General features: G+C 34.7%; 1 protein-coding gene across 3 annotated transcripts in view; it reads right to left on the bottom strand.

Moving 5' to 3' along the window:
- The window catches only part of NFATC1 (nuclear factor of activated T cells 1), a 202044-nt gene that overhangs the window by 45585 nt on the left and 138267 nt on the right, over positions 1 to 18192 (bottom strand). The gene's annotated exons all lie outside the window — the stretch shown is intronic.

Here is an 18192-nt window from a genome sequence, read left to right as displayed (position 1 = left end):
AAACAACATTTTGAATAAGTCTCTGTGTGTCTTTTGCCTCATTTTCCCACTCAATAAAAAAAAGAGGGGGGAGAAAGGGAGAGGGAGAGGGAAAGGGAAGAGGGAAAAGGGGAGGGAGGAAGAGAAAGAGAGAGAGAGAGAGAGAGAGAGAGAGAGAGAGAGAGAGAGAGAGAGAGAGAGAGAATGAGAATGAGTCATCAACTCAAGAAAGTCACAGCTGGTTCTAATATTGAAAAGGACTATTTTCTTTGGAATCTCCTCCAGCACTAATGTGCTATAAAAATCTATTTGCAAATAGCTACACTGCAGTAGAAGCTCTGGACCCAAGGGCTCCATGGATTTGTAGTAATCAAAGCAAAAATTTTAACTTGGATGTACTACTGCATTTCTCCAGCTACTGATGGTCCATTTGATAAATGTCTGCACATTTGGTAAACTTGAGCATAATAAGATGGCTTTTAGAGGTCAGAAAAAAATACAATTGCAAATATATTTGTTATAATAATCAGCTATGTAAAAGCATTTAATCGATATGAATTTTTCAAAGAAAGAAATGAAAATTTTAGAGCATTTAAAAAAATCTCTCTCCTCTCCTCCTCCTCACCCTTTTATCTTCTAAGTAGTTTTCCAAAGGTATATTCCATTGAAACAAACAGGATTTGTACTATCAGGTGGCTAAGTGTATTAGTGATAAGAATAGTTCACCTTGGATTTCTCCACTTGCCCATTTTCCTGCCCAAGACCACTGATATAAAGCACTGTATTAGAAGAGACATAATTTCTGAAGCCCATGTCAATGATGTAGGGATATATTTGAGAGTCTAGTGTATAATGGCCACACTGTGATTGTAAGATAATATGCAACTAATGCTCATATTATTTAACCATATATTTAATTGCTAAATCATTATCACATTGGAATTCTGTGTCAAATTTGAACTCTCAGGTAATAACAAGTATTTATGTGAAAGATACCTATAGGTAATATAACCTCTTTGGCCTTAAGTATTTTGAAGTAGAAATAGGGGAGAAGTACCTAAGAGTAGGAAAGTGGAATCTGGTTGTATACATTTCTGAGTATTAAAGACTTTGCCTTCTCAAGAAGCACTTATGGGACAATTAAATGGCACTGGCACTAGGATCAGGAGGACCTGAATTCAGATGTAGCCTCAGACACTTGACACATATTGGTTCTGTGATCCTGAGCTAATCAATTAACCCTTAGAAGAACTTAAAATTTGTATGAATACCATCTTCCTTTACAAAGTATACTTCTCAACTTTTGTTTTCCTAGTTAGAATTTAAAAAAAACAAACTCATACATACAGAAGAGAGAAGAAAGAAAAATAATGAAGGATGAATACAATAGTGTGTAGCATGGTCCTATAAGAACAGTATCAAGTATGCTAAAATCAGAATGAGTTAGGGTTGGCATGATAAGCAAAGGGCAGTAAAAGGGGGATCTTAAGGCTAAATTGGGGCAAGTGGATTATTGAAGAAAATGTAAGAATGGTATTCTGTGTGTATGGTCCAATGATGATGGAGAAGACAGAACTTTTCAACTCATATTTTGGCTTTTGTGGGTCTTGCTTTCTGCCAAGGAGATAACTTTGGATCAGAAAAAATGGAATAAAATTGGCAAATATAGATTTGAAAAACCAAGTAAACAGAGAGACATTAAGAAAGTAAATATTTTAAAGAGCTTTAGCATGGTGTTGGCACACAGCAGACGCTTAACAAATACTTGTTTTCTTTCCCTGCTTTCCTTCCTTTCTTCCATCCACATCTTACTTCCTCTTTCCTTCTTTCTCTTGATAAATTCAGGTCATCAGTTTCATAAATGATTCAAGAGTAATGAAAGGACTTGTAGATATTTTAGTTTTGACTTTGTATTTCCAGTGCCTAGGATAAAACTTTGTGTATAATAGTCATTACCAGATGCTTATTGAATTTAGATGAATGTAATTATTGATTCACTGACAAAACATATTTCTGGAAGACTATGGAAACAAAGAGAGGATACTATAACTGAGGGAAAATGAATGTTTGCCTCATTTTTTAAAGGCAAAGAATAGAATCTACAAACTATAAACCAGTGAATTTGACGTGATTCTTGGGGAAATTATATTAAATATTAATAAAGAGATAGCATGCGAGCATCTAGAAAAGGAAGTAGTTCCTATAAAGATTTAGTGTGAGTTCATCAAGGAGAGGTAATAACAGACTAACCTCATTTTAATTTTTGAAAGGGTTGCTGGATTTATAGATCACAATATTTCAGTCATAATTTAATTAAATTACAGCAAAGCATTTGATGAAGTCTGAAGCTAGTTATTCTTGTGAATAAGATTTAGAGATGAAGTTTGGTTGAGAGATACATTTATGATTCAATGTTAGCTTGTAAGGACATCTCTGGTGAAATTCCTTCTGGATTCTGAACTTGATCTTATACTGTTTAAATTTTTTACTGGCAACTTAGGTGAAAGCATAGATAATATGCTTATAAAGACTGCAGATAATATAAAATGAGGCAATATAGCTAACATTTATAACATAATCAGATTCCAGAAAAATGTCATCAGGTTAGAATATTGGATTGAATCAGAAGATGAATTCTAATAGGGATTAATTTAAAATGTTACACTTTAGTTCAAAAAGACAACTTCAGGAATAGAAAACAGGGAAGGCATAAATGCAGAAATTTGTCTGAAAAAGATCAGGGAGTTTTAATATCCCAGAAATACAATATAAGTCAACAATATAATATGGCAGCCAAAACAAAACAAAAAAACAAAGGAATCTTGGACAGTGCTAAAAGATGCATATTGTTCAAGACTAGGGAAGTTAATAGTCCTAATGTATTTTGCCCTTTTCAGATCATGCCTGGGATAGTGTTCAATTCTGAGTGATATATTTTGGGAAAGATAATGAGAAACTATAGAATATCTAAAAGAAGACAACCACGATAATAATAACACTCAATATATCCCAAATGAGCATCAGTTGAAGGAGCTAAGAATTTTCAGGTAAAAAGAAAAGACTAAGGAGGAAAACAAAATAGCTGCCTTCAAACATTTGAACATGCTAATTTGTGGAAAGAGGAAATAAAGCCAATTTGCTTAGTCTAAATAGGGTTAAACTAGAAGCAATGGGTGAGAGTTGCAGAGAGGCAAACATGGGTTTCATGTAAAGAAAAAATTATCCAAAAGTAGTACAGACTGTCTTCAAAAAGTAGATATCTTCTAACAAGTCTAGACTGACACCAGTTAAGTTGTAGAAGAGACACTTACTTAGCTGCAGGTTGGACTATATGACCTTTCCAATACAGATTCTAAAATTCTGATCCTTTTGTTTATTCCCTTGTCCATTCCACACACATCCCCACCTCTCACCTCCTGCCACCACCATCTTTTATGTAGCTTTTACTAGAACTGGGTACAGGTTTCCTTAAACTTCTAGTTGAAACACACACATATGCATACATACATATTCACACAAACTTACATTTATAACAGATGATAAAATGCAGTTTGGAGATGAACAGATCATGTATAATGAATTGTCATCAAATTCCTTTTGATTATATTTTCACTTGTTCACATGCTGTACTTTCGTGAAGTTTTGCAACCTCCCTCAGCTACAATAAAGGAGATTCCAATTCAAGAATAGATTTATGAACCTATTTTTATATTCTCTTTTAACTATATACAAAGATGCCTTTGTGTGCAATCATAGGTATAATACATAGGAACATATACACACAGAGGTAGTAAGCAAAACAAAAATTACATTCCTAGATAAGAAAAAAAGGTACAAATGTGTTAATAAATTGCTTTAACAGAGAACTCTTGAGAGCATATTCTCATATGTTTCATATTATAGCCCAGTACACTATCACAAAATTGCTGACCAGATGTAAACAAGCATCCTTGACCAATGACTTTTTCTGACGCATCTCAATGGCAGAAACACCTGGATTTAAACAGCACTAAGACTTTTTTTCTTTGACAGGATTATCTATCAATGGTCTTCTATTAGAGAGGATAGACTCCTGCAAAGTTAACCATCTGGATTTTCATCCTTTGAGACTTACAATTAAAATTTCTTCCTATGCTGAACTTTTGTTTAGCCTTAATTTTATCTTTCTCTCTGTCTGTCTGTCTCTAATAACCATGTTTGGTGACTTATAGTTGGTCATGTATGTAGCTGCTAAATGGAAATACAAGTGAGACAATCACCTAGCACTTATATACCGCATATATACTTCCATACCTTATACTTAGTATAATACTAAGTAGTCAAAACTAAGCTGTTCAGGTAGAACACAACCCTATCTTATTTTTGTTTCCATCTTGTCTGTTCCTGTCTACTAAGCCCTCTTCACCTCTGCCCTCCCCTGCCCCATACATTAGTGTTTTATTTGTTAAGGAACACAATCCTTTAAAAAAAATTTTTTTTAAGATTATTTAAGAATGTTATAAAAATTCTATGAAGGAAAACTAGAAAAAATATAAAAGAGAATATTATCCTTGTTCTGTGTATTTTTACAGAGCAGCTCTTATTCAACTGGTTTAAAAAAAAAACAGATGTGACATAGACTACTGGTTATATCTGAACATTTTCTATTCCTTGTCTGTGATGTGCTCTCCAGACTGCCTTTCACCACGACTATATATGAATATTGGCGGGGGTGGGGGAAATAGAGAAGCTTGAAATATTAGACAGCTAGTAAGCTGCTTACAGATTTTGGAAAGAAATGTGATTTTTAGATTTCTTTAGTAAAAATCACACAAGCCTGGTGACCTGGGTCAGTTGTACTCTAAAAAGTGGCATTTGTTAAGGTTCTGAGGTCCATAAGGGCCACAAACCTCCATGCCCTCCCCCTTTTTCCTTTTCCCTGTTAGCTTTCACCTAACTATCTGATGTGTAAATGAGTCAATAGCATCTTACCATCTGGTCCAAGGATTAAGCCAGTAACTATGTTTGAAAATACCTCAACTAGAAATAAGTCAGCAGGAGGGCAGTTCTACTGGCCTCTAACACCTTTTACCTGTCAGTGATGACACATTCTCATGAAAGAGGTACTTCTAAACTTTGGAAGCCCCGAGCATTGATAAAAGTTTTTGGCTTCCAAATCTACATCTCTGGCAACATAGTCTGACATGCTGCTAACACAGCCCTTCCTTCAATAGATCAATTTTCCCTGTCACTCTCTTCACAGGCCCATATGTTTCCTATATAAAGATTGGTTGGACTGTCTGCCTTATGTGCCTGACCCAGAGAACCAATGGATATGTGCAGAAAGGACTGCAGGGTATGGGATGCCAAGAATGAGATTAATGTCCTCACATTTAATAGAAACCAGTATTGTAATCCAACTTATTTTATATTAGAAAGTCAAATATTTGAAGTCAGCTGTCGGCTCAAACACCTTTTTTAAGGGGCTGCCAGCTGAAAGAGACAGCTTCTAGCCATAACCTGGTCTGCTATGATTAACAACATGAAGCTCTCCAGCTGCTTGGACTCCACTTGCACTTTCAGCAAGCATTGGACTATTTTTTATCCCAAGAAGGAGTGTCAAACTCAAGTAAGCAGCCTCATCTAAAATGGTTCTTCTGAGAAGATACCGTTTTATGAACTGCCTTCCCTAACTAGACTCAAGTTAACCTGCTTCAAGCATATTATAAATCCAAGAAATGGCAGGCCCTGGAATTAGGCCAGAAAATCAAGTTCAGCCTCACACCTGAGAGGCAGGGTTTGCTCAGTGGAGCTTGTTACTGTTAACAATGGCGGAAGTCCTCATAGAGAGAGAACAGTAATGAAATAATGGCTATAGACATGTCTAATAGATTGTACAAATCTTAATTTGTGCTGTAGACTTTCCATTTTAAGAATTAAAACACTCTAGTGTCCAATATGGCAAAGGTTAAGTCCTAAATGAGTTTGGTAACTTTCAGAGCTCATGATCTTTCATTATTTTATTTTTTTAATATGGCTGAAAGATTAAATTAAATGTTTATAGGGTAGCTAACACACTAATACCCAGTCAGGATAAGTAGAGCTCTCAGTTGCACCAGGTTTTCAGCCAGATTCTAGAAATCTGGCCAGACATCAGGACCTACCCTTACTCTTATAGGAAATATTCCCTGGGCACCTTTTAAAAATACAGTGCCCGTCTACTTCATATGGACATTAAAGGTGCAATCCAAAATATACCCCTATACTAAGTGCCAATGTACTTAATTTATCTACCACAGTGGGATAGTGGCAAGAGCACATACTGCTTGGATTAGTAGCAATGATTCCAGCAAGTCTAAGGAATCCAAAATCATAGACCTTATTGAACAAATCTTCCAACAGAAGATGGAGATGATATCTCAGTCTGCTAAAAATAAAATGTGTGCCATTAGGATGTCTGTTGTTTATGACCTGTTTAAAACCAAGTGGTGGCAGCAGCATTAACTCCTGTGTAAATCAGGGCTACCTCAGATTCTTATTGAGAGAGACTTAGCAAAAATGATGTCATGCTACTCACTTTGCTTCTACACAATGGCCCTCTGTGTAGACCTGAATGTGGGTGAAAGATTTAGTCGAAGAAATGTCTGAGTTCAAAATGAAAGGATTTTCTTAACATGCTAAAAAGTAAACATGTCCAACTTTAGAGGACTATCATAAATCATATGTCTTTTACTGTATATGGGGAAACCTTTAAAAAGAAGAAAGGGGAGCACGTAAAGCTGATGCTATCGCATTTATTTTGGACAATTCTGAGAAGAATTAACCTACTGATTTTTATCCCTTAATATTCTAGTTGTTTGCTATTTCAGAATTTCAAACCTGAACTCTCAACTGAACTAAACAACAACAAGAAATAGCCATTTCCTAATGTGGAGACTAGTTGATATCCGAACAGGCTCAATGATTTCAGTCAATATTTACCAAATATGTATAATTGTAATTACCTGTAAAAATATTCTTCCTTCCTCCGCCAACCTTGAAATCACTACTATTCAATCATTTTAGTCTTCTTTTTTTTTTAAAGAAATCAATTAAATACACATATTTAGAAGATGACTGGTTTGCATAATGTTCTATACACTCCAGTTGTATGAAATCACTTAATACTCCCAAATTGGAAAAGTTTATGAGATAAGAAAAGTAACAAAAGCAAAAATTTTAAACAGACTTTAATAGAATGCATTTAAAAGGACTACAGCTTTCTGTCTGGGGGCCACTCTAATACGACCTTATAAATAAAAACAAGATTGACAGCTACAGAAAATTTTTAGTAGCATGTCCTTCTTTATGAATGTACATTGATACATAGAGTGGATATTTTCTTTTTGCTTTGGATTAATGATACTGTAACTACAGTCCAGGACTTCACTTTCTGGACAAAGGAATAAAAGATCTTATTATCACTGTTATTCTTTAAAGCAGGGGTTTTTAACCTGTGTGTATGTGTGTGTGTGTGTGTGTGTGTGTGTGTGTGTGTGTGTATTTGGCAGTCCAGTGATGTCTTTGTCTTGTTCTTAGAATAATTTCTTTTTAAAAATTATAACTCAAGGAAATGATAAAGTTAATTTAGAGGTTAGTGAAAAGAAAGATCTAATTTTTCTCTCACCTGAGCTTATAGATCTCTTAAGGAGCCAAGAAAATTAGATTAAGAATCCCTGATTTTAGTTTCTTACACATTTTTGAGTTTCTCATTTAGCCTACAAATACATAGTTCTTCCAAATTGGGGATAAAAAGATACCAGATAGCTATAATGAGATGGATGAATGAATAACCTAGTGATTCAGAATCACAGAATTATAGAAATGGAAGGACTCTTAAAGATTACTTTAGTCAACCTTCCTGACTCCTCCAATTCCTACCATAAATATGAGAAAACTGAGGTCTAGAAACAAAATAATTCATTCACGATCACACAACTAGTTGGTGGCAACTTGTCCTTCATGAAAAATGACAAGATGGCTGAATACATAAAATATGTTCCTTCCCCTCCTCACCTCCTTAAAAATATGTAGGAAAAGCCCAGATGAGCCTCCACATGCCCAGATCATTATAAACAAGACTTTCAATATTTATCTGTTGAAGCTACCATAGAGCAATCTTGAAAATATTTTCATTTCCTACAGCTTTGAATTCTCTAAACTGTCTCTGTGGATATATCTTGGCCAGGGCTAACCTTAGGCAAAATGACTTTTCCTAGGACATGGACTGGACAGCACATACATTAAAAGAAATTAATGAGCCATAATATAAGTAGGAGTTCTTGCAATACCCATCCATCCTATTTGCAAGCAAATGATCAAGGATGAGAAGATTCCCAGTCCCTTTCCAGCCCCTTAAGATATATAGTTTTATCCACATATACTAAGAAAATGGAAAATGTGAAAATTGCCATTTAAAAATTAAAGGCATATTTTTAATGACAAGATCTTCCCTTTATTCTCATTAGGGTCATGAAAGTTTAAAGGCACTAATACTGTACTACTGTGAATGTGTCCAAGTTGCCCTTTTCATATGTATTTCAAAGTATACTAACATCCTAACTATAAGCCAGAGTCATTCATATAAGAAGATGCCTTCCTATTTTACATTAGTTAAGGAAAGATGCTTCTTCATGTGGTCCTTTGGCATTTAATCCTATCATTACCTAGCAAAAATGTAGGAAGGTACCAACACAGGAATCTGGGTCCTTAGCTTGAAAGAATTTTTCAGTTCAGTCCTCACACTTAGCATGATGCACTGTCCCATTACCTTGTTACAGTATATCATATTTGACTATGACTTGAAATAAAGTAACACAAGATGACACAGTATAACTCGGTGTGATATTAGGCAATGGCACACAGAAAAATACCACATTACCCAAGTGGCGAGTTCACAATCTACATTTATTATCGAAAGCAAAAGTGCGACAGATGAATACTAATTGTCACAGTTTCCTTTAGGTTTACAAAGCAGATTTTTCATGGACAAGACAGCACTGTTGGTTAGTGCAATACTAATATTCATCACAACTGATTTCATTTACATTAAATACATTGTTAGCAAGGACAGAACAATTTGAATAATAATGTACAGGTTTGACAACAAAAGATATCATCTATAGTAATTTTAAAAATTTTCACAAAGATCCAATCTTCTTTTTGTTAAATGAAATAAGATATAGCGCATGTCCAAAATTATGTTTAAAATACAGCACTTCACACTGCCCTTCCCACTGGGAAGAGTGATTTCAGGATTCCTGTCTCTAAAGATGGAAAGATGGTCATATAGTTGAGGTGATCTCCATTCCTTGGAGAGGAGTTAAGATGTTTTTCTTGTCCAGTAGTGGCAGTAACATCAACCTTAGAAAACACATGAACTCTTTTCTCCATCTGGCCTAGTACAGATAAGTAATGGGCATAGATAGATACCAATAAAAAGAGATATATCGCAGAATCAAGGAGAAAGATTCAAATGAATACATGAAAACCTTTCATTTTAGGTCAGCCCTAAATTTGAGTCCTTCTCAGTTTAATGTAAACTGTGCTATTAAAATCCTGCTTCTTCTCTTCACTTGTTCCCTTCTTTGGCATCCCCATATGTACACATCAGCTCACTTGCCTATTTCTTTCTGAGAGTTTCTTTCATTGTCACAGCAGGGGTTTCTTTCCCAGGGTCAGATGCCATAGAAGCCTCATCTAGTGTGAATGTATCTACCCTGACACAAAAAACGGCTAATTCTTAAGTGAGATCAAGGGGAGCTTGGTTTTCAGTGACTGACAAGTTTTAGTCTCACAAAAAATAAAAGAGCTGATGAAGGGCAAACACAAATTTATTCTGTCCAAAGCAAGTGATTAGGGAACTCAATGAAAACAAGGCACTTGGGTAAATGCCTGCCACATGCTAGGTATTCAGATTAATATTGTTGACTGACAAGAAAGTGGCTACTGTAGTTACTATCCCTGAAAGCCAATATTATTACAATCCATATAGTTAATACAGGAAATTTGGATTAAGTAACCCTAATTATAAAACAGTGGGTTCTCCTTCTTAACTTAAACAAGGTTTTCATAATGTTTCCTGCAATGTACTGATTGAACAATTATATAGAGAAAAGATTTAGTCTCTTTTTTCTTCCATAATAAGAAAGATAAATCTAATGATGACTAGTTGGCTTATATATACTGCCTTTCAACCTAAGATCTCAACATGTATAAACAAATAAGCATTTCAATATTTACAAGAGGAAATCAGGGATTATTCTGAGGTGAAATGAAAAGTTGAACAGTGACTTAGTGTCAAGGCCTGTACTAGAAGCTGGAAACAAAATCCAGAACTCCTAACTCATCTCCATCCTTTAACCACAAGCTTATTCTCATGACCTAGAAGATGCAACCCCCCACACAAAAAAATGGGGGTAGTTTCGCTGTCCATGAGCAGTGGAAGACAATGTCATACAACTTATCGAGACAAATTATAACTTGAAACTTAAAACTATCCTCAAGCAGATATTGGAGTTAAAATACATCAAAGGGAATTAAACTTCATAAAGGCTTCATTTCTGTGTCTTCAGTGGTCTGTGTATTGAATTTACATGATCTTTTCTCTGGCCAACGAAAGAAAGAAAGCTTCGTTTTGGAATAGACAAGCTAGTTTTTCTCCCCTACTGATCATACACAGGAAATGGATAATTCATTGTCTTTCCCTCCTTCTTCATATCTGTGTTCTCTATGAGTCTTGATGCATGTATATAGGATTAGTATCTGAATATACAGAAGTGTATACGAGTGTACATCTTGCCTATAATCTAAAACAATACCATTATCTGAATGAAGAGTGATTTCTAAGTAATTTGATTACTGGATGCTTTCCTTTCAATTGTTGTAAAATTATTAGACTGTTCAATGTAGTAAAGTGAAAGCAGGATAGGGATTCATTGTAGATCCTTTAGGTATGTGTGTGGGAAATAGTATAGGGTCATCTGCTATGCAAGCATAGGCTAATAAATTCATGTTATACTTTATATTTAAATGGCCATTTTGAAGTGTTAGAATTCATTGAGTTCCAAATTATTATTCAAGCCATTTATTGAACTTTATTTATTATTATTCATTTTATAAATGAAGATTAGAAAAATACAATAACCTTAAACATGAAAGCTAGGAGGAGGAAAACCCAAGTCTCTCTGTGTGTACTTTTAAATCTACCTTCCCAATCTGGGACATTGACTGTGTCATCTGTTCTGGCAACATGAATGAGCTGTAAACAGACCTCAAAGATCTGAGATCTGAGTATTGGTGTTGGTGGTTAAGAGTGATGGAGAAAAGAGGGGAAGGCAGTGTTTAGGGGCCAGTTGTTCATTCCTAGCTAAGAGTCAGATAAGTGAATTCAAGGATTTCAAAGAGCCAAACTTCACTTTTTACCACCTCCTAGATGAGATGACTTTCAAAAATTGTCTTTTTTAAATGTTCTGAGTTTTGTTTTTGTTTTTATTTTTACTTCACTTATTCCCCTCTACAATTTAAGATAGTGGCCCTTCATTTTTCAAGATAAGTCACTTTATGTGATAAATTTTACAGCAGAGCAGAAAAGATTTTTGTCCTAAGTACAAGACCCTAATTCACAGAAAACTTTGGTTTCTATAGCACTGACCCTTGAGGCAGATATTATAATGAAAAATAAAAATAAATTCCAGGGCTCAAACAATGTTTTACATCACATGGAGAAAAGGTAGGAGTAACCAGATTACTTGGCATAGCGTCAGTGCTTAATAAATGTTTTTTGACTGATTTTCTGAACCATCTGATGAAAAAGGCAAAAAGATTCTCATTCTAAATTTTCCACCTCTTCTTCAGTTGCATCTTTATGTAGTCTCAATGTAATTAATCCCATTACATTTAACAAGCCAGGCACTTTTCTTGATCTTAGAGAGGTTAGCTTTTGAAACTTCTTCCCATGAGAGGTAGGGTGATAGAGTGGTGAAGCAAGTTGATCTCAGTTAGGAAAATTCATGTTTAAATCCAGTCTTGATATATACTGTCTGTGTGACTCTGGACAAGTGATTTAACCTTTCAACATTCTAAGCAACTAAGACTATCAGTTGCAGGAAAAATTCGTTCTATACTGCTTCCACATTCAAATTCCCTATACTGATGAAATCATTTATAGGTCTTGGCTCTCAAAAACAAAACAAACATATATAAATATGTTTATATTTATATAATAAACATATATAAATATAAAAACAAACAAAAATATAAGTGTATATTTCCCAATTTAGTGTGCCTAATTTTCCTGATACTTCCATAGGCCTACGAGTTGAAATACAAGATCAAGTCTATTATCAGTTAAATTGCTGATTCATCCTTTAAGGGTTACAACCCACAATCTTACAGGTGTGGATGACTCAGTGTTTCACTGGGGAGGTCTTCTTAGTAGAAAATTAAGTGGAGATTTGACAATTATCCAATTAGGTTGATTGCTGGAGATGGTCAAAGCATGCAATGAAGGCCAAAAGATACACTGATCAGATTTCTCCAAATAATTGCCAAACCTCCACTTTGTACTGAGTATGATTCAAAGATCCTTCCCTAGAGGGTATGCTTTCTTTCCAAGCAGCTGTGAAGAGTAAGATTTAGTTAGACTCTGGTCAGAGGGCACAAAAAGCCACAATGGGTGCAGTCTCCAGTAAGTTACAGCATATGGGAAATGTGACTTGAGGAGGGGGTGAGAATGTACTTTTTCAAAGAAACATTTATACAAGAAACTCCTCAAATATGCTCACTGGAAAGTGACTACACTTAATAGGGTAAGAAAAAGGGCAGTTTATTCTGTGTGGAAGTATATAAATCTTTGTCAATTTGTTCAACGGGAGACTTGTCTTGCACTGCTTGTACACACACACACACACACACACACACACACACACACATTTAATGAATAGGCATCTTGGGTGTTCAGCTACTCTTGACTCACACTTCCTTTTGTTTTTGATGGCTTTTGCCCAGCATGATTGCTTAAAATAATACCCCTGCTCCCTCAGTGGTACTGTGAGTAGGTCTGATAAAGGGGTCACTGGATAGTCTGTGGTTACCCTCAGTCTCCTTGCTATTATATCCCTCTCTGCCCATTCTATTTACCACCCAGTAAACCCACATGCCACTCAGTCTGCAGGGAAACAGACTCACTGTTGCTCATCATTCCCCAAACTAGGATCTTATCATTATATTCCCTCACAAGTTTAGAACACTCATCTTTCAATATGTAATTCGTCTCTTCTGCTCTACCTATCTTTCCCTGTATTTTAGAATTTAGTGTTAAATGAAGCATATGGGATTTTGAAAGTATTTGAATACTTCTTTTATTGACTTTTCTTGATATCATATAGATATCTCTAAACCCTTTTCTTAAACTGAACTCTTCTGAAAGACCCAGAAACTTTCCCATCATCCAATCAGGATTCATGTCAACCAAACCACTTGACAGCAAATTTAGCATACATAGACCAAACAGAAACCACAGACTTTTCAAACAAAATGAATGAAGGAAACCCTATTTAAGACTAAATAATTTGCCAAAAAAAATGAAAGATAAAATTATATATGGAGAATTAAAGAAATGGTGGGGGAGAATATTAGTCTCTTGTTATGAAAAGGACAGATTTTTTTCAGATTTATAATATCTAGACTCTCTTCTAATTTTGACTAGTAAATATAATCATCCTATGCCTATTCTTTTTGTATGATATTCTGAATTATTTAAAAAACTGTGCCTCTGTTTATTTCTTTGTCCATCTACTAAATTTTTTTTAAAAATCTATAACAACTCTTAGGAAATTTAACAATGGTTCTAACATGCTCTAGAGCAATATTTATACTTATTAAATAATTTGTTTCTTTTCAAATACTAAGTAATATTCCAGAGGTATGAAAGAGACAACATATCTTTGATATGATCAATATATATATTTTACTACTTATAAGTTCAAGTCTAATACTTAGAAAGTTGGAGATGGAAAGCAGAATCCATCACTTTTTATAATGTTCAAAGGATTGTAACAAAAGCAATACAAAGAAACAAAATGATCATTTCAAAAGCATGGACAGTACAGTCCCTTGAGCCAGACTAACAATGAGTCCATGTGGATAGGCATGATTGGATCAGTTTGTGATCAGTATCATGAACTGGCCACAAGTATCATCTCTGTTAATAGAACAGCAAAATCTAAGAGTTTTATTTTTGGTATTCCAGATGTTTAATATAAAGTCTCTATATGTTCTTCTATTTAATGTAAAGTCTTTCTATGTTCTTTTATATGAAAATTGCTCCTCCATATGCCAGTGCCCACATATTCAATAAAGGGCAAGTGCAATCGTGGCCTACACATTTGTTTTAGATATTTGCTGGAATAAAAATTCAATTCTGTCAAGTATTCAAGAAAAGACATAATAAGCATCACACAAAGTATAGAATTGAATTTGATTTTTTGAGATACATTCTCAGGAAGTCTGTAGTTACCAGAATAAACAATTCATGGCTATATTCCTAACTAGTGAACTTTGGGCAAGTCAAATTAACTTCTTGGACCCAATATCTAGTTTACTTGAATATAAATGAATATAAAAAAATACTCATTGATATCATCTAAGCAAATGATTATACAGGGAGTCTGTCTGTGTTTGAATTGGTTTAAATTAGAATAATCCTTTACTACATATTAGTGAGCCTAGAAAAATATTGGACTCTTCCCATAGACACAAAAAAAAGCATCAAGGAAAGCATTTCAACATTAATGTTGGCAGAATGAGAGAGTATTAAAAGGGAGCACAAGAAAGCATCTTTTCTTTATGATAGTCTAAAAAATATTGTGTTCCTGTGCTATAACAAAAGAATATGGTGTCCCAATTAAAATGAATGCTTTGATACTTATTTTTTTCATTTTAATAGGAAACAGGATTCATGCAAGTCATGGCTGATTTAGTTACAGTACTAAATGTCAAAGGCAAAGATGCAACCAAGAAATTGCCTAAAAACAGTTATAAAAGTACATGGCACAAAAGTGAACTATTTCAGTTCAAGGAAAGATGTTTCAACCTGGAAAAGAAACATTCCTCAGAGTTAGCCAGTTCTCCATGTACTGATGCTATTGGCCTAAAAGGAAATGCTTTATTATATTCAATTATCTAAGAACTGAACAATAGGGAAGAAAAAGGGAGGAGAGGGAAAGAAGAAAGTTGGATCTATCAGAAAAATCTTTGTGGACACAACCTCCAGCATCCCATGACCATCTGTCTATCTGAAAGAAGTTGGGATTGAGACCCAGAGGTGGGAGAAGCAGTATCACCAAAGCATTTCCAGTTGAATCTATTACTTTATTTCTTTGACACAGAAGTTAAGTAAATGAACATTTAAAGTCAGTTAAACGTTTATAGTGCTTGGATTATTCTATTTTGGGATTAAGATATCCATGAAAAAGACTTTTTTTTTTTGGGGAGATAAGCAAAATGGAAAAGATGAAACCCAAAGATGCTATAAATGATTCAGTGGGTACAAGGAAAATAATGTGTGCTAGGAGCACCATGTGATGTATTTATTCAGTGTGTGCTGTTTTATAATTACAACTACAAACTCCAATTATTTATTTTGATAGTTTCTTTTTGACAAGCCACCTCAGAACATTTACATTGATGGTTGTTTACTAGAAACTATGTCACTGGTTGGTGCACTGAACAACATGACCAAAAGTGAATTTCTTGAGTCTGAAAGCTGTTAGATATCTGAACTACAAAAGGACCAGAACATAAGTTCTATGGAATCAGGTGTGAAAACTTCAGAAGACTCTTCTATAATGCAATCTTTATATCTTAATTGTTTACAAATTGAAATGGCCAAGTCTGCTATTTATTCATCCAATAAGCATTCATTAGACACCTACCACATACCAGATTCTAGGGAACCTGGGGAACCTAGGGAAAATGTAGAATATTCCCTGATCCTATGGAGTGGGAAAGGCAAAATTGTTATCTTGGAGATATTGATTTTCTCTTCTATGTAGTTATAAGTTATGGAGCTCCAAAGGCCTTTAAAAATCTTGAGATTAAGACTCAAAGAAGTTCTTACAAACCAGGTAGTCCAATTTCTTCGTTTTACAGATGAGGAAACAGACTCAAAAAATGAAGTGATTTACTCTCATACAGATTTTTAAAAATAAAATTATTCAAACCAAGCCCTCTAGTATTCCAGATCTACTCTTCTTTCCTTCCTTGTATCTTTCCACCTGAATAATCTGAACACAGTGGGGTCTCTTTTATGTAAGGAAAGGTTTCAGTTTCTCTCAAAGTACTTCTTGGGAGAAGTAGAAGAGAGGAAGGGCATTGTAGGTCACTGAAGGGTACCACTACCATTTCTGACTGAAATGATATCTTTCCATCTTTGACTGTCAAAATTCACCATCAGAGAAACAAGAATTCCATCCCTTAAAATTGTCTCATTTTAGATAAATTTTGTTGCTTATTGGTTTAACTATTCTGAAAATTGATTCTCATCTATGATAAAAGTGAAATAGCAAAATGAACAAGTTCCTTAATTACATGTATAAAAGTAAATATTTGCATTGAGCTTGCCACTGATCAAGAAGGACAGTGAAGCTACTTTCTTTCTTTTAGGATGAATGCTGCTTATCCTGAATGTACATCTTTTAATTTTGGAGCTTTTAAAGCCTTTTAGGCTTTTGTCATACTCTATTATTACAGCTAGGAAACCTCTTTTGAGTGTGACCTGTCCACTCAAGGGCCTACCTTTCTACTTTTAAAGACCAGATAAAGGTAATCTGCTATGATTCTCCAAATCTTTGTTGTTGAAATTGTGGACCACGAGCCTTTGAGTTTGTTACTCAATACTCAAAAGAACAATGTAGATGTGGATAGGTCCCAAAAAATGATCTTAACAAGATTTCCATCTCAAAAGCTAGATAGATACTCCCCAAACTCAAACCTTTGACTTCTCTGAGACCTCACCACAAATTAGAGCTCTTTTATATTTGTAATTCTAAATTTCAAGAGCATTAAAATAATTTCTCAGAACTGTTAATATTTCTGGCAGAATCTTTGTTTTATGACGTCTATGTAATTATGACTAAGTGGCAAGGAAAATTTCCTTTCAGGGGGTTGTATTTAGTATTCTTAAGGAAAACAATGACAAGTTTTTTGTTTTTTTTTTTTTAATTAATACAAATGTTCTTTGCATGCAAAAAATCTGTCATGATACCCATTTTTTTTTCCTATCTTGTGCTATGATTATTTTCCCCTGGAAGCTGAATGCAAAAAATTTTCAGTCAGAAATACACATACCCTTTAATGTACATTCAATAGGCAATTGTGCTCAAGTTAAACATTTTATCATCTTCTAGTGGAAGAATCCATTTGGTTTTAAAAGCCAATCCCCACAAAGATCCACCAACTAAAATCAAAAGTTGTGCCATAAGTTGAATAGGATTTTGCATTTCTGGTTGCTTTCATTCAATCTTACCATGTAACATTTTAATGTAGAAAGTGAGCTGCCAGCACAAGACATGGGGAATGAAAATGAGGTGTGGCAGCTAAATGTCATCGTGGGCAAATTGCTGATTGTGTTTATCTGCTGCCAAGCAGTAAGAAGATAATTTTAGAGCTGAGACAGGAAGTGGAGGAGGCTGATGACAGAGATGTGAGCCCTACTCACCATTTTCATAAGCAAACAAAACACTTTCCACACTTTCATTCCACGATGTTGTGAAACTCTAAGAAGGTTGCATTTAACCAAGGGCAGTGAAAGTCCCCACCTGAGTAGTATATATAAAGGTTTTAGCATTAAATAGCTTTCAACATATCAGTGACATAAATTGGCCAGTGCATGGAGTTACCTTTAAGAAATGATGTTCTTTGAAGGAAAGTTTCTCTTTTTAATATTAAACAGAGAATTGGTGAAAGTTGGGACATAACAAATAGTGAACACATCTGTGTTGAGCAGCTTACTATTTTGGCCTAATTCTTGGTCTAGTGATGATATTTCAGGCTAGAAAATACTGCCAACCAAGGAAGAAAGGAATGAAGGAAGAAAGGAAGGAAATAAGAAAAAAAGGGGTACAAGAGGAGGGAAAAATACAATAACAGGATCGCTAGTTATACCTACTTTAAAGGAAAGTTTAACATTTTACT

This window comes from Sarcophilus harrisii, chromosome 1 (assembly GCF_902635505.1).
Source record: "Sarcophilus harrisii chromosome 1, mSarHar1.11, whole genome shotgun sequence".
Classification (NCBI taxonomy): domain Eukaryota; kingdom Metazoa; phylum Chordata; class Mammalia; order Dasyuromorphia; family Dasyuridae; genus Sarcophilus; species Sarcophilus harrisii.
This window is presented reverse-complemented; position numbering and strand designations above follow the sequence as displayed.